Source organism: Electrophorus electricus, chromosome 13 (assembly GCF_041902795.1).
Source record: "Electrophorus electricus isolate QZ-2024a chromosome 13, ASM4190279v1, whole genome shotgun sequence".
Taxonomy (NCBI): domain Eukaryota; kingdom Metazoa; phylum Chordata; class Actinopteri; order Gymnotiformes; family Gymnotidae; genus Electrophorus; species Electrophorus electricus.
In genome coordinates, this window is record NC_137509.1 from 23,831,287 (window position 1) to 23,848,524 (window position 17,238).

Consider the following 17,238-nt stretch of genomic DNA (forward strand, 5'->3'; position numbering starts at 1 on the left):
CAACTGACATGCTTGAATGTGAAGTGCAGTGATTAATAAAAAAACTGTCTGTTAGTGCCCCCGTATACCAGATGTTGTAAGCTTTTATTGCATCATTTAATTTACTTTCAAGATAACATTCTAGAATGTCAAGTGCAGGGATTAATAAAAAAAATTGTCAGATTGGTCTTTGATCATATTTGCTATGATTAGGCAATTTGAGTAAGTGTTTAAGGCTTACGGCCACACCATCTTGAGAACGTCCAATCTCATCTGACCTTGGCAGCTGAACAACTTTGGGCCTGGATAGTACTGAGGTGGGACCCTACCTAGGAATACCAGGTGCTGTAAGCTTTTCTTGCATCACTTTAATTTACTTTCAAGCTGACATGCTCAAATGTGAAGTGCAGTGATTAATAAAAAAAAACTATCTGTTAGCACATGGGAATAACAGATGCTGTAAGTTTTTTTTGCATCACTTTAATTTACTCTCCAACTCACATGCCTGAATGTGAAGTGCAGTGATTCATCAAAAAACTATCTGTTAGCAGCTTGGACTACGAGATGCTGTAAGCTTCTCTTGCATCACTTTAATTTACTTTTAAGATGACATGCTAGGATGTGAAGTGCAGTGATTAATTAAAAAAAACTATCTGTTAGCACCTGGGAATAGCAGATGCTGTAAGTTTTTGTTGCATCACTTTAATTTAATCTGCAACTGACATGCTTGTATGTGAAGTGTACAGATTAAATAGAAATCTTTTAGTACCAGGGAATAGCAGGTGCTGTAAGATTTTATTGCATCCCTTTAATTTATGTTCAAGCTATCATGTTCAAATTTGAAGTGCAGTGAATAATTAAATCAAACTATCTGCTAGCACCTGGGAATAGCAGATGCTGTAAGTTTTTATTGCATCACTTTCATTTACTCTCCAACTGACATGCTTGAATGTGAAGTGCAGTGATTAATAAAAAAACTGTCTGTTAGTGCCCCCGTATACCAGATGTTGTAAGCTTTTATTGCATCATTTAATTTACTTTCAAGATAACATTCTAGAATGTCAAGTGCAGGGATTAATAAAAAAAATTGTCAGATTGGTCTTTGATCATATTTGCTATGATTAGGCAATTTGAGTAAGTGTTTATGGCTTACGGCCACACCAGCTTGAGAACGTCCAATCTCATCTGATCTTGGAAGCTGAACAACTTTGGGCCTGGATAGTACTGAGGTGGGACCCAACCTAGGAATACCAGGTGCTGTAAGCTTTTCTTGCATCACTTTAATTTACTTTCAAGATGACATGCTCAAATGTGAAGTGCAGTGATTAATAAAAAGAACTATCTGTTAGCACATGGGAATAGCAGATGCTATAAGTTTTTTTTGCATCACTTTCATTTACTCTCCAACTCACATGCCTGAATGTGAAGTGCAGTGATTCATCAAAAAACTATCTGTTAGAAGCTTGGACTACGAGATGCTGTAAGCTTCTCTTGCATCACTTTAATTTACTTTTAAGATGACATGCTAGGATGTGAAGTGCAGTGATTAATTAAAAAAAACTATCTGTTAGCACCTGGGAATAGCAGATGCTGTAAGTTTTTGTTACATCACTTCAATTTAATCTGCAACTGACATGCTTGTATGTGAAGTGTACAGATTAAATAGAAATCTTTTAGTACCAGGGAATAGCAGGTGCTGTAAGATTTTATTGCATCCCTTTAATTTATGTTCAAGCTATCATGTTCAAATTTGAAGTGCAGTGAATAATTAAATCAAACTATCTGCTAGCACCTGGGAATAGCAGATGCTGTAAGTTTTTATTGCATCACTTTCATTTACTCTCCAACTGACATGCTTGAATGTGAAGTGCAGTGATTAATAAAAAAACTGTCTGTTAGTGCCCCCGTATACCAGATGTTGTAAGCTTTTATTGCATCATTTAATTTACTTTCAAGATAACATTCTAGAATGTCAAGTGCAGGGATTAATAAAAAAAATTGTCAGATTGGTCTTTGATCATATTTGCTATGATTAGGCAATTTGAGTAAGTGTTTATGGCTTACGGCCACACCAGCTTGAGAACGTCCAATCTCATCTGATCTTGGAAGCTGAACAACTTTGGGCCTGGATAGTACTGAGGTGGGACCCAACCTAGGAATACCAGGTGCTGTAAGCTTTTCTTGCATCACTTTAATTTACTTTCAAGCTGACATGCTCAAATGTGAAGTGCAGTGATTAATAAAAAGAACTATCTGTTAGCACATGGGAATAACAGATGCTGTAAGTTTTTTTTGCATCACTTTAATTTACTCTCCAACTCACATGCCTGAATGTGAAGTGCAGTGATTCATCAAAAAACTATCTGTTAGCAGCTTGGACTACGAGATGCTGTAAGCTTCTCTTGCATCACTTTAATTTACTTTTAAGATGACATGCTAGGATGTGAAGTGCAGTGATTAATTAAAAAAACTATCTGTTAGCACCTGGGAATAGCAGATGCTGTAAGTTTTTGTTGCATCACTTTAATTTAATCTGCAACTGACATGCTTGTATGTGAAGTGTACAGATTAAATAGAAATCTTTTAGTACCAGGGAATAGCAGGTGCTGTAAGATTTTATTGCATCCCTTTAATTTATGTTCAAGCTATCATGTTCAAATTTGAAGTGCAGTGAATAATTAAATCAAACTATCTGCTAGCACCTGGGAATAGCAGATGCTGTAAGTTTTTATTGCATCACTTTCATTTACTCTCCAACTGACATGCTTGAATGTGAAGTGCAGTGATTAATAAAAAAACTGTCTGTTAGTGCCCCCGTATACCAGATGTTGTAAGCTTTTATTGCATCATTTAATTTACTTTCAAGATAACATTCTAGAATGTCAAGTGCAGGGATTAATAAAAAAAATTGTCAGATTGGTCTTTGATCATATTTGCTATGATTAGGCAATTTGAGTAAGTGTTTATGGCTTACGGCCACACCAGCTTGAGAACGTCCAATCTCATCTGATCTTGGAAGCTGAACAACTTTGGGCCTGGATAGTACTGAGGTGGGACCCAACCTAGGAATACCAGGTGCTGTAAGCTTTTCTTGCATCACTTTAATTTACTTTCAAGCTGACATGCTCAAATGTGAAGTGCAGTGATTAATAAAAAGAACTATCTGTTAGCACATGGGAATAGCAGATGCTATAAGTTTTTTTTGCATCACTTTCATTTACTCTCCAATTCACATGCCTGAATGTGAAGTGCAGTGATTCATCAAAAAACTATCTGTTAGCAGCTTGGACTACGAGATGCTGTAAGCTTCTCTTGCATCACTTTAATTTACTTTTAAGATGACATGCTAGGATGTGAAGTGCAGTGATTAATTAAAAAAAACTATCTGTTAGCACCTGGGAATAGCAGATGCTGTAAGTTTTTGTTGCATCACTTTAATTTAATCTGCAACTGACATGCTTGTATGTGAAGTGTACAGATTAAATAGAACTCTTTTAGTACCAGGGAATAGCAGGTGCTGTAAGATTTTATTGCATCCCTTTAATTTATGTTCAAGCTATCATGTTCAAATTTGAAGTGCAGTGAATAATTAAATCAAACTATCTGCTAGCACCTGGGAATAGCAGATGCTGTAAGTTTTTATTGCATCACTTTCATTTACTCTCCAACTGACATGCTTGAATGTGAAGTGCAGTGATTAATAAAAAAACTGTCTGTTAGTGCCCCCGTATACCAGATGTTGTAAGCTTTTATTGCATCATTTAATTTACTTTCAAGATAACATTCTAGAATGTCAAGTGCAGGGATTAATAAAAAAAATTGTCAGATTGGTCTTTGATCATATTTGCTATGATTAGGCAATTTGAGTAAGTGTTTATGGCTTACGGCCACACCAGCTTGAGAACGTCCAATCTCATCTGATCTTGGAAGCTGAACAACTTTGGGCCTGGATAGTACTGAGGTGGGACCCAACCTAGGAATACCAGGTGCTGTAAGCTTTTCTTGCATCACTTTAATTTACTTTCAAGCTGACATGCTCAAATGTGAAGTGCAGTGATTAATAAAAAGAACTATCTGTTAGCACATGGGAATAACAGATGCTGTAAGTTTTTTTTGCATCACTTTAATTTACTCTCCAACTCACATGCCTGAATGTGAAGTGCAGTGATTCATCAAAAAACTATCTGTTAGCAGCTTGGACTACGAGATGCTGTAAGCTTCTCTTGCATCACTTTAATTTACTTTTAAGATGACATGCTAGGATGTGAAGTGCAGTGATTAATTAAAAAAAACTATCTGTTAGCACCTGGGAATAGCAGATGCTGTAAGTTTTTGTTGCATCACTTTAATTTAATCTGCAACTGACATGCTTGTATGTGAAGTGTACAGATTAAATAGAAATCTTTTAGTACCAGGGAATAGCAGGTGCTGTAAGATTTTATTGCATCCCTTTAATTTATGTTCAAGCTATCATGTTCAAATTTGAAGTGCAGTGAATAATTAAATCAAACTATCTGCTAGCACCTGGGAATAGCAGATGCTGTAAGTTTTTATTGCATCACTTTCATTTACTCTCCAACTGACATGCTTGAATGTGAAGTGCAGTGATTAATAAAAAAACTGTCTGTTAGTGCCCCCGTATACCAGATGTTGTAAGCTTTTATTGCATCATTTAATTTACTTTCAAGATAACATTCTAGAATGTCAAGTGCAGGGATTAATAAAAAAAATTGTCAGATTGGTCTTTGATCATATTTGCTATGATTAGGCAATTTGAGTAAGTGTTTATGGCTTACGGCCACACCAGCTTGAGAACGTCCAATCTCATCTGATCTTGGAAGCTGAACAACTTTGGGCCTGGATAGTACTGAGGTGGGACCCAACCTAGGAATACCAGGTGCTGTAAGCTTTTCTTGCATCACTTTAATTTACTTTCAAGCTGACATGCTCAAATGTGAAGTGCAGTGATTAATAAAAAGAACTATCTGTTAGCACATGGGAATAGCAGATGCTATAAGTTTTTTTTGCATCACTTTCATTTACTCTCCAATTCACATGCCTGAATGTGAAGTGCAGTGATTCATCAAAAAACTATCTGTTAGCAGCTTGGACTACGAGATGCTGTAAGCTTCTCTTGCATCACTTTAATTTACTTTTAAGATGACATGCTAGGATGTGAAGTGCAGTGATTAATTAAAAAAAACTATCTGTTAGCACCTGGGAATAGCAGATGCTGTAAGTTTTTGTTGCATCACTTTAATTTAATCTGCAACTGACATGCTTGTATGTGAAGTGTACAGATTAAATAGAACTCTTTTAGTACCAGGGAATAGCAGGTGCTGTAAGATTTTATTGCATCCCTTTAATTTATGTTCAAGCTATCATGTTCAAATTTGAAGTGCAGTGAATAATTAAATCAAACTATCTGCTAGCACCTGGGAATAGCAGATGCTGTAAGTTTTTATTGCATCACTTTCATTTACTCTCCAACTGACATGCTTGAATGTGAAGTGCAGTGATTAATAAAAAAACTGTCTGTTAGTGCCCCCGTATACCAGATGTTGTAAGCTTTTATTGCATCATTTAATTTACTTTCAAGATAACATTCTAGAATGTCAAGTGCAGGGATTAATAAAAAAAATTGTCAGATTGGTCTTTGATCATATTTGCTATGATTAGGCAATTTGAGTAAGTGTTTAAGGCTTACGGCCACACCAGCTTGAGAACGTCCAATCTCATCTGATCTTGGAAGCTGAACAACTTTGGGCCTGGATAGTACTGAGGTGGGACCCAACCTAGGAATACCAGGTGCTGTAAGCTTTTCTTGCATCACTTTAATTTACTTTCAAGCTGACATGCTCAAATGTGAAGTGCAGTGATTAATAAAAAGAACTATCTGTTAGCACATGGGAATAGCAGATGCTATAAGTTTTTTTTGCATCACTTTCATTTACTCTCCAATTCACATGCCTGAATGTGAAGTGCAGTGATTCATCAAAAAACTATCTGTTAGCAGCTTGGACTACGAGATGCTGTAAGCTTCTCTTGCATCACTTTAATTTACTTTTAAGATGACATGCTAGGATGTGAAGTGCAGTGATTAATTAAAAAAACTATCTGTTAGCACCTGGGAATAGCAGATGCTGTAAGTTTTTGTTGCATCACTTTAATTTAATCTGCAACTGACATGCTTGAATGTGAAGTGTACAAATTAAATAGAAATCTTTTAGTACCAGGGAATAGCAGGTGCTGTAAGATTTTATTGCATCCCTTTAATTTATGTTCAAGCTATCATGTTCAAATTTGAAGTGCAGTGAATAATTAAATCAAACTATCTGCTAGCACCTGGGAATAGCAGATGCTGTAAGTTTTTATTGCATCACTTTAATTTACTCTTCAACTGACATGCTTGAATGTGAAGTTCAGTGATTAATAAAAAAACTGTCTGTTAGTGCCTCCGTATACCAGATGTTGTAAGCTTTTATTGCATCATTTAATTTACTTTCAAGATAACATTCTAGAATGTCAAGTGCAGGGATTAATAAAAAAAAATTGTCAGATTGGTCTTTGATCATATTTGCTATGATTAGGCAATTTGAGTAAGTGTTTAAGGCTTACGGCCACACCAGCTTGAGAACGTCCAATCTCATCTGACCTTGGAAGCTGAACAACTTTGGGCCTGGATAGTACTGAGGTGGGACCCTACCTAGGAATACCAGGTGCTGTAAGCTTTTCTTGCATCACTTTAATTTACTTTCAAGATGACATGCTCAAATGTGAAGTGCAGTGATTAATAAAAAAAACCATCTGTTAGCACATGGGAATAGCAGATGCTGTAAGTTTTTTTTGCATCACTTTAATTTACTCTCCAACTCACATGCCTGAATGTGAAGTGCAGTGATTCATCAAAAAACTATCTGTTAGCAGCTTGGACTACGAGATGCTGTAAGCTTCTCTTGCATCACTTTAATTTACTTTTAAGATGACATGCTAGGATGTGAAGTGCAGTGATTAATTAAAAAAAACTATCTGTTAGCACCTGGGAATAGCAGATGCTGTAAGTTTTTGTTGCATCACTTTAATTTAATCTGCAACTGACATGCTTGTATGTGAAGTGTACAGATTAAATAGAAATCTTTTAGTACCAGGGAATAGCAGGTGCTGTAAGATTTTATTGCATCCCTTTAATTTATGTTCAAGCTATCATGTTCAAATTTGAAGTGCAGTGAATAATTAAATCAAACTATCTGTTAGCACCTGGGAATAGCAGATGCTGTAAGTTTTTGTTGCATCACGTTAATTTAATCTGCAACTGATATGCTTGTATGTGAAGTGTACAGATTAAATAGAAATCTTTTAGTACCAGGGAATAGCAGGTGCTGTAAGATTTTATTGCATCCATTTAATTTATGTTCAAGCTATCATGTTCAAATTTGAAGTGCAGTGAATAATTAAATCAAACTATCTGCTAGCACCTGGGAATAGCAGATGCTGTAAGTTTTTATTGCATCACTTTAATTTACTCTCCAACTGACATGCTTGAATGTGAAGTGCAGTGATTAATAAAAAAACTGTCTGTTAGTGCCTCCGTATACCAGATGTTGTAAGCTTTTATTGCATCATTTAATTTACTTTCAAGATAACATTCTAGAATGTCAAGTGCAGGGATTAATAAAAAAAAATTGTCAGATTGGTCTTTGATCATATTTGCTATGATTAGGCAATTTGAGTAAGTGTTTAAGGCTTACGGCCACACCAGCTTGAGAACCCCCAATCTCATCTGACCTTGGAAGCTGAACAACTTTGGGCCTGGATAGTACTGAGGTGGGACCCTACCTAGGAATACCAGGTGCTGTAAGCTTTTCTTGCATCACTTTAATTTACTTTCAAGCTGACATGCTCAAATGTGAAGTGCAGTGATTAATAAAAAAAACTATCTGTTAGCACATGGGAATAGCAGATGCTGTAAGTTTTTTTTGCATCACTTTCATTTACTCTCCAACTCACATGCCTGAATGTGAAGTGCAGTGATTCATCAAAAAACTATCTGTTAGCAGCTTGGACTACGAGATGCTGAAAGCTTCTCTTACATCACTTTAATTTACTTTTAAGATGACATGCTAGGAAGTGAAGTGCAGTGATTAATTAAAAAAAACTATCTGTTAGCACCTGGGAATAGCAGATGCTGTAAGTTTTTGTTGCATCACTTTAATTTAATCTGCAACTGACATGCTTGTATGTGAAGTGTACAGATTAAATAGAAATCTTTTAGTACCAGGGAATAGCATGTGCTGTAAGATTTTATTGCATCCCTTTAATTTATGTTCAAGCTATCATGTTCAAATTTGAAGTGCAGTGAATAATTAAATCAAACTATCTGCTAGCACCTGGGAATAGCAGATGCTGTAAGTTTTTATTGCATCACTTTAATTTACTCTCCAACTGACATGCTTGAATGTGAAGTGCAGTGATTAATAAAAAAAACTGTCTGTTAGTGCCTCCGTATACCAGATGTTGTAAGCTTTTATTGCATCATTTAATTTACTTTCAAGATAACATTCTAGAATGTCAAGTGCAGGGATTAATAAAAAAAATTGTCAGATTGGTCTTTGATCATATTTGCTATGATTAGGCAATTTGAGTAAGTGTTTAAGGCTTACGGCCACACCAGCTTGAGAACGTCCAATCTCATCTGACCTTGGAAGCTGAACAACTTTGGGCCTGGATAGTACTGAGGTGGGACCCTACCTAGGAATACCAGGTGCTGTAAGCTTTTCTTGCATCACTTTAATTTACTTTCAAGCTGACATGCTCAAATGTGAAGTGCAGTGATTAATAAAAAAAACTATCTGTTAGCACATGGGAATAGCAGATGCTGTAAGTTTTTTTTGCATCACTTTCATTTACTCTCCAACTCACATGCCTGAATGTGAAGTGCAGTGATTCATCAAAAAACTATCTGTTAGCAGCTTGGACTACGAGATGCTGTAAGCTTCTCTTGCATCACTTTAATTTACTTTTAAGATGACATGCTAGGATGTGAAGTGCAGTGATTAATTAAAAAAAAACTATCTGTTAGCTCCTGGGAATAGCAGATGCTGTAAATTTTTGTTGCATCTCTTTAATTTAATCTGCAACTGACATGCTTGTATGTGAAGTGTACAGATTAAATAGAAATCTTTTAGTACCAGGGAATAGCAGGTGCTGTAAGATTTTATTGCATCCCTTTAATTTATGTTCAAGCTATCATGTTCAAATTTGAAGTGCAGTGAATAATTAAATCAAACTATCTGTTAGCACCTGGGAATAGCAGATGCTGTAAGTTTTTGTTGCATCACTTTAATTTAATCTGCAACTGACATACTTGTATGTGAAGTGTACAGATTAAATAGAAATCTTTTAGTACCAGGGAATAGCAGGTGCTGTAAGATTTTATTGCATCCCTTTAATTTATGTTCAAACTATCATGTTCAAATTTGAAGTGCAGTGAATAATTAAATCAAACTATCTGTTAGCACCTGGGAATAGCAGATGCTGTAAGTTTTTATTGCATCACTTTAATTTATTCTCCAACTGACATGCTTGAATGTGAAGTGCAGTGATTAATAAAAAAAACTGTCTGTTAGTGCCTCCGTATACCAGATGTTGTAAGCTTTTATTGCATCATTTAATTTACTTTCAAGATAACATTCTAGAATGTCAAGTGCAGGGATTAATAAAAAAAATTGTCAGATTGGTCTTTGATCATATTTGCTATGGTTAGGTAATTTGAGTAAGTGTTTAAGGCTTATGGCCACACCAGCTTGAGAACCCCCAATCTCATCTGACCTTGGAAGCTGAACAACTTTGGGCCTGGATAGTACTGAGGTGGGACCCTACCTAGGAATACCAGGTGCTGTAAGCTTTTCTTGCATCACTTTAATTTACTTTCAAGCTGACATGCTCAAATGTGAAGTGCAGTGATTAATAAAAAAAACTATCTGTTAGCACCTGGGAATAGCAGATGCTGTAAGTTTTTTTTGCATCACTTTCATTTACTCTCCAACTCACATGCCTGAATGTGAAGTGCAGTGATTCATCAACAAACTATCTGTTAGCAGCTTGGACTACGAGATGCTGTAAGCTTCTCTTGCATCACTTTAATTTACTTTTAAGATGACATGCTAGGATGTGAAGTGCAGTGATTAATTAAAAAAAACTATCTGTTAGCACCTGGGAATAGCAGATGCTGTAAGTTTTTGTTGCATCACTTTAATTTAATCTGCAACTGACATGCTTGTATGTGAAGTGTACAGATTAAATAGAAATCTTTTAGTACCAGGGAATAGCATGTGCTGTAAGATTTTATTGCATCCCTTTAATTTATGTTCAAGCTATCATGTTCAAATTTGAAGTGCAGTGAATAATTAAATCAAACTATCTGCTAGCACCTGGGAATAGCAGATGCTGTAAGTTTTTATTGCATCACTTTAATTTACTCTCCAACTGACATGCTTGAATGTGAAGTGCAGTGATTAATAAAAAAAACTGTCTGTTAGTGCCTCCGTATACCAGATGTTGTAAGCTTTTATTGCATCATTTAATTTACTTTCAAGATAACATTCTACAATGTCAAGTGCAGGGATTAATAAAAAAAATTGTCAGATTGGTCTTTGATCATATTTGCTATGATTAGGCAATTTGAGTAAGTGTTTAAGGCTTACGGCCACACCAGCTTGAGAACGTCCAATCTCATCTGACCTTGGAAGCTGAACAACTTTGGGCCTGGATAGTACTGAGGTGGGACCCTACCTAGGAATACCACGTGCTGTAAGCTTTTCTTGCATCACTTTAATTTACTTTGAAGCTGACATGCTCAAATGTGAAGTGCAGTGATTAATCAAAAAAACTATCTGTTAGCACCTGGGAATAGCAGATGCTGTAAGTTTTTTTTGCATCACTTTCATTTACTCTCCAACTCACATGCCTGAATGTGAAGTGCAGTGATTCATCAACAAACTATCTGTTAGCAGCTTGGACTACGAGATGCTGTAAGCTTCTCTTGCATCACTTTAATTTACTTTTAAGATGACATGCTAGGATGTGAAGTGCAGTGATTAATTAAAAAAAACTATCTGTTAGCACCTGGGAATAGCAGATGCTGTAAGTTTTTGTTGCATCACTTTAATTTAATCTGCAACTGACATGCTTGTATGTGAACTGTACAGATTAAATAGAAATCTTTTAGTACCAGGGAATAGCATGTGCTGTAAGATTTTATTGCATCCCTTTAATTTATGTTCAAGCTATCATGTTCAAATTTGAAGTGCAGTGAATAATTAAATCAAACTATCTGCTAGCACCTGGGAATAGCAGATGCTGTAAGTTTTTATTGCATCACTTTAATTTACTCTCCAACTGACATGCTTGAATGTGAAGTGCAGTGATTAATAAAAAAAACTGTCTGTTAGTGCCTCCGTATACCAGATGTTGTAAGCTTTTATTGCATCATTTAATTTACTTTCAAGATAACATTCTAGAATGTCAAGTGCAGGGATTAATAAAAAAAATGGTCAGATTGGTCTTTGATCATATTTGCTATGATTAGGCAATTTGAGTAAGTGTTTAAGGCTTACGGCCACACCAGCTTGAGAACGTCCAATCTCATCTGACCTTGGAAGCTGAACAACTTTGGGCCTGGATAGTACTGAGGTGGGACCCTACCTAGGAATACCAGGTGCTGTAAGCTTTTCTTGCATCACTTTAATTTACTTTCAAGCTGACATGCTCAAATGTGAAGTGCAGTGATTAATAAAAAAAACTATCTGTTAGCACATGGGAATAGCAGATGCTGTAAGTTTTTTTTGCATCACTTTCATTTACTCTCCAACTCACATGCCTGAATGTGAAGTGCAGTGATTCATCAAAAAACTATCTGTTAGCAGCTTGGACTACGAGATGCTGAAAGCTTCTCTTACATCACTTTAATTTACTTTTAAGATGACATGCTAGGAAGTGAAGTGCAGTGATTAATTAAAAAAAACTATCTGTTAGCACCTGGGAATAGCTGATGCAGTAGGTTTTTGTTGCATCACTTTAATTTAATCTGCAACTGACATACTTGTATGTGAAGTGTACAGATTAAATAGAAATATTTTAGTACCAGGGAATAGCAGGTGCTGTAAGATTTTATTGCATCCCTTTAATTTATGTTCAAGCTATCATGTTCAAATTTGAAGTGCAGTGAATAATTAAATCAAACTATCTGTTAGCACCTGGGAATAGCAGATGCTGTAAGTTTTTGTTGCATCACGTTAATTTAATCTGCAACTGATATGCTTGTATGTGAAGTGTACAGATTAAATAGAAATCTTTTAGTACCAGGGAATAGCAGGTGCTGTAAGATTTTATTGCATCCATTTAATTTATGTTCAAGCTATCATGTTCAAATTTGAAGTGCAGTGAATAATTAAATCAAACTATCTGCTAGCACCTGGGAATAGCAGATGCTGTAAGTTTTTATTGCATCACTTTAATTTACTCTCCAACTGACATGCTTGAATGTGAAGTGCAGTGATTAATAAAAAAACTGTCTGTTAGTGCCTCCGTATACCAGATGTTGTAAGCTTTTATTGCATCATTTAATTTACTTTCAAGATAACATTCTAGAATGTCAAGTGCAGGGATTAATAAAAAAAAATTGTCAGATTGGTCTTTGATCATATTTGCTATGATTAGGCAATTTGAGTAAGTGTTTAAGGCTTACGGCCACACCAGCTTGAGAACCCCCAATCTCATCTGACCTTGGAAGCTGAACAACTTTGGGCCTGGATAGTACTGAGGTGGGACCCTACCTAGGAATACCAGGTGCTGTAAGCTTTTCTTGCATCACTTTAATTTACTTTCAAGCTGACATGCTCAAATGTGAAGTGCAGTGATTAATAAAAAAAACTATCTGTTAGCACATGGGAATAGCAGATGCTGTAAGTTTTTTTTGCATCACTTTCATTTACTCTCCAACTCACATGCCTGAATGTGAAGTGCAGTGATTCATCAAAAAACTATCTGTTAGCAGCTTGGACTACGAGATGCTGAAAGCTTCTCTTACATCACTTTAATTTACTTTTAAGATGACATGCTAGGAAGTGAAGTGCAGTGATTAATTAAAAAAAACTATCTGTTAGCACCTGGGAATAGCAGATGCTGTAAGTTTTTGTTGCATCACTTTAATTTAATCTGCAACTGACATGCTTGTATGTGAAGTATACAGATTAAATAGAAATCTTTTAGTACCAGGGAATAGCAGGTGCTGTAAGATTTTATTGCATCCCTTTAATTTATGTTCAAGCTATCATGTTCAAATTTGAAGTGCAGTGAATAATTAAATCAAACTATCTGTTAGCACCTGGGAATAGCAGATGCTGTAAGTTTTTGTTGCATCACGTTAATTTAATCTGCAACTGATATGCTTGTATGTGAAGTGTACAGATTAAATAGAAATCTTTTAGTACCAGGGAATAGCAGGTGCTGTAAGATTTTATTGCATCCATTTAATTTATGTTCAAGCTATCATGTTCAAATTTGAAGTGCAGTGAATAATTAAATCAAACTATCTGCTAGCACCTGGGAATAGCAGATGCTGTAAGTTTTTATTGCATCACTTTAATTTACTCTCCAACTGACATGCTTGAATGTGAAGTGCAGTGATTAATAAAAAAACTGTCTGTTAGTGCCTCCGTATACCAGATGTTGTAAGCTTTTATTGCATCATTTAATTTACTTTCAAGATAACATTCTAGAATGTCAAGTGCAGGGATTAATAAAAAAAAATTGTCAGATTGGTCTTTGATCATATTTGCTATGATTAGGCAATTTGAGTAAGTGTTTAAGGCTTACGGCCACACCAGCTTGAGAACCCCCAATCTCATCTGACCTTGGAAGCTGAACAACTTTGGGCCTGGATAGTACTGAGGTGGGACCCTACCTAGGAATACCAGGTGCTGTAAGCTTTTCTTGCATCACTTTAATTTACTTTCAAGCTGACATGCTCAAATGTGAAGTGCAGTGATTAATAAAAAAAACTATCTGTTAGCACATGGGAATAGCAGATGCTGTAAGTTTTTTTTGCATCACTTTCATTTACTCTCCAACTCACATGCCTGAATGTGAAGTGCAGTGATTCATCAAAAAACTATCTGTTAGCAGCTTGGACTACGAGATGCTGAAAGCTTCTCTTACATCACTTTAATTTACTTTTAAGATGACATGCTAGGAAGTGAAGTGCAGTGATTAATTAAAAAAAACTATCTGTTAGCACCTGGGAATAGCAGATGCTGTAAGTTTTTGTTGCATCACTTTAATTTAATCTGCAACTGACATGCTTGTATGTGAAGTGTACAGATTAAATAGAAATCTTTTAGTACCAGGGAATAGCATGTGCTGTAAGATTTTATTGCATCCCTTTAATTTATGTTCAAGCTATCATGTTCAAATTTGAAGTGCAGTGAATAATTAAATCAAACTATCTGCTAGCACCTGGGAATAGCAGATGCTGTAAGTTTTTATTGCATCACTTTAATTTACTCTCCAACTGACATGCTTGAATGTGAAGTGCAGTGATTAATAAAAAAAACTGTCTGTTAGTGCCTCCGTATACCAGATGTTGTAAGCTTTTATTGCATCATTTAATTTACTTTCAAGATAACATTCTAGAATGTCAAGTGCAGGGATTAATAAAAAAAATTGTCAGATTGGTCTTTGATCATATTTGCTATGATTAGGCAATTTGAGTAAGTGTTTAAGGCTTACGGCCACACCAGCTTGAGAACGTCCAATCTCATCTGACCTTGGAAGCTGAACAACTTTGGGCCTGGATAGTACTGAGGTGGGACCCTACCTAGGAATACCAGGTGCTGTAAGCTTTTCTTGCATCACTTTAATTTACTTTCAAGCTGACATGCTCAAATGTGAAGTGCAGTGATTAATAAAAAAAACTATCTGTTAGCACATGGGAATAGCAGATGCTGTAAGTTTTTTTTGCATCACTTTCATTTACTCTCCAACTCACATGCCTGAATGTGAAGTGCAGTGATTCATCAAAAAACTATCTGTTAGCAGCTTGGACTACGAGATGCTGTAAGCTTCTCTTGCATCACTTTAATTTACTTTTAAGATGACATGCTAGGATGTGAAGTGCAGTGATTAATTAAAAAAAAACTATCTGTTAGCTCCTGGGAATAGCAGATGCTGTAAATTTTTGTTGCATCTCTTTAATTTAATCTGCAACTGACATGCTTGTATGTGAAGTGTACAGATTAAATAGAAATCTTTTAGTACCAGGGAATAGCAGGTGCTGTAAGATTTTATTGCATCCCTTTAATTTATGTTCAAGCTATCATGTTCAAATTTGAAGTGCAGTGAATAATTAAATCAAACTATCTGTTAGCACCTGGGAATAGCAGATGCTGTAAGTTTTTGTTGCATCACTTTAATTTAATCTGCAACTGACATACTTGTATGTGAAGTGTACAGATTAAATAGAAATCTTTTAGTACCAGGGAATAGCAGGTGCTGTAAGATTTTATTGCATCCCTTTAATTTATGTTCAAACTATCATGTTCAAATTTGAAGTGCAGTGAATAATTAAATCAAACTATCTGTTAGCACCTGGGAATAGCAGATGCTGTAAGTTTTTATTGCATCACTTTAATTTATTCTCCAACTGACATGCTTGAATGTGAAGTGCAGTGATTAATAAAAAAAACTGTCTGTTAGTGCCTCCGTATACCAGATGTTGTAAGCTTTTATTGCATCATTTAATTTACTTTCAAGATAACATTCTAGAATGTCAAGTGCAGGGATTAATAAAAAAAATTGTCAGATTGGTCTTTGATCATATTTGCTATGGTTAGGTAATTTGAGTAAGTGTTTAAGGCTTATGGCCACACCAGCTTGAGAACCCCCAATCTCATCTGACCTTGGAAGCTGAACAACTTTGGGCCTGGATAGTACTGAGGTGGGACCCTACCTAGGAATACCAGGTGCTGTAAGCTTTTCTTGCATCACTTTAATTTACTTTCAAGCTGACATGCTCAAATGTGAAGTGCAGTGATTAATAAAAAAAACTATCTGTTAGCACCTGGGAATAGCAGATGCTGTAAGTTTTTTTTGCATCACTTTCATTTACTCTCCAACTCACATGCCTGAATGTGAAGTGCAGTGATTCATCAACAAACTATCTGTTAGCAGCTTGGACTACGAGATGCTGTAAGCTTCTCTTGCATCACTTTAATTTACTTTTAAGATGACATGCTAGGATGTGAAGTGCAGTGATTAATTAAAAAAAACTATCTGTTAGCACCTGGGAATAGCAGATGCTGTAAGTTTTTGTTGCATCACTTTAATTTAATCTGCAACTGACATGCTTGTATGTGAAGTGTACAGATTAAATAGAAATCTTTTAGTACCAGGGAATAGCATGTGCTGTAAGATTTTATTGCATCCCTTTAATTTATGTTCAAGCTATCATGTTCAAATTTGAAGTGCAGTGAATAATTAAATCAAACTATCTGCTAGCACCTGGGAATAGCAGATGCTGTAAGTTTTTATTGCATCACTTTAATTTACTCTCCAACTGACATGCTTGAATGTGAAGTGCAGTGATTAATAAAAAAAACTGTCTGTTAGTGCCTCCGTATACCAGATGTTGTAAGCTTTTATTGCATCATTTAATTTACTTTCAAGATAACATTCTACAATGTCAAGTGCAGGGATTAATAAAAAAAATTGTCAGATTGGTCTTTGATCATATTTGCTATGATTAGGCAATTTGAGTAAGTGTTTAAGGCTTACGGCCACACCAGCTTGAGAACGTCCAATCTCATCTGACCTTGGAAGCTGAACAACTTTGGGCCTGGATAGTACTGAGGTGGGACCCTACCTAGGAATACCACGTGCTGTAAGCTTTTCTTGCATCACTTTAATTTACTTTGAAGCTGACATGCTCAAATGTGAAGTGCAGTGATTAATCAAAAAAACTATCTGTTAGCACCTGGGAATAGCAGATGCTGTAAGTTTTTTTTGCATCACTTTCATTTACTCTCCAACTCACATGCCTGAATGTGAAGTGCAGTGATTCATCAACAAACTATCTGTTAGCAGCTTGGACTACGAGATGCTGTAAGCTTCTCTTGCATCACTTTAATTTACTTTTAAGATGACATGCTAGGATGTGAAGTGCAGTGATTAATTAAAAAAAACTATCTGTTAGCACCTGGGAAT

General features: G+C 35.8%; 18 pseudogenes; all 18 read left to right on the forward strand.

Moving 5' to 3' along the window:
* The first annotated feature begins 214 nt into the window (after window positions 1–214).
* Window positions 215–333, forward strand: LOC145645142 (5S ribosomal RNA; annotated as a pseudogene).
* Window positions 334–1,126: 793 nt separating this feature from the next.
* Window positions 1,127–1,245, forward strand: LOC145644902 (5S ribosomal RNA; annotated as a pseudogene).
* Window positions 1,246–2,037: 792 nt separating this feature from the next.
* Window positions 2,038–2,156, forward strand: LOC145644904 (5S ribosomal RNA; annotated as a pseudogene).
* Window positions 2,157–2,947: 791 nt separating this feature from the next.
* LOC145644905 (5S ribosomal RNA) lies at window positions 2,948–3,066 on the forward strand (annotated as a pseudogene).
* Window positions 3,067–3,858: 792 nt separating this feature from the next.
* LOC145644906 (5S ribosomal RNA) lies at window positions 3,859–3,977 on the forward strand (annotated as a pseudogene).
* A 792-nt stretch (window positions 3,978–4,769) lies between these two features.
* LOC145644907 (5S ribosomal RNA) lies at window positions 4,770–4,888 on the forward strand (annotated as a pseudogene).
* Window positions 4,889–5,680: 792 nt separating this feature from the next.
* On the forward strand, window positions 5,681–5,799 carry LOC145644908 (5S ribosomal RNA; annotated as a pseudogene).
* A 792-nt stretch (window positions 5,800–6,591) lies between these two features.
* On the forward strand, window positions 6,592–6,710 carry LOC145644512 (5S ribosomal RNA; annotated as a pseudogene).
* A 1,011-nt stretch (window positions 6,711–7,721) lies between these two features.
* LOC145643901 (5S ribosomal RNA) lies at window positions 7,722–7,840 on the forward strand (annotated as a pseudogene).
* Window positions 7,841–8,633: 793 nt separating this feature from the next.
* LOC145644513 (5S ribosomal RNA) lies at window positions 8,634–8,752 on the forward strand (annotated as a pseudogene).
* A 1,012-nt stretch (window positions 8,753–9,764) lies between these two features.
* LOC145644267 (5S ribosomal RNA) lies at window positions 9,765–9,883 on the forward strand (annotated as a pseudogene).
* A 793-nt stretch (window positions 9,884–10,676) lies between these two features.
* On the forward strand, window positions 10,677–10,795 carry LOC145645683 (5S ribosomal RNA; annotated as a pseudogene).
* Window positions 10,796–11,588: 793 nt separating this feature from the next.
* On the forward strand, window positions 11,589–11,707 carry LOC145644514 (5S ribosomal RNA; annotated as a pseudogene).
* Window positions 11,708–12,718: 1,011 nt separating this feature from the next.
* Window positions 12,719–12,837, forward strand: LOC145643903 (5S ribosomal RNA; annotated as a pseudogene).
* Window positions 12,838–13,848: 1,011 nt separating this feature from the next.
* Window positions 13,849–13,967, forward strand: LOC145643904 (5S ribosomal RNA; annotated as a pseudogene).
* Window positions 13,968–14,760: 793 nt separating this feature from the next.
* LOC145644516 (5S ribosomal RNA) lies at window positions 14,761–14,879 on the forward strand (annotated as a pseudogene).
* A 1,012-nt stretch (window positions 14,880–15,891) lies between these two features.
* Window positions 15,892–16,010, forward strand: LOC145644268 (5S ribosomal RNA; annotated as a pseudogene).
* Window positions 16,011–16,803: 793 nt separating this feature from the next.
* Window positions 16,804–16,922, forward strand: LOC145645685 (5S ribosomal RNA; annotated as a pseudogene).
* The last annotated feature ends 316 nt before the right edge of the window (window positions 16,923–17,238 follow it).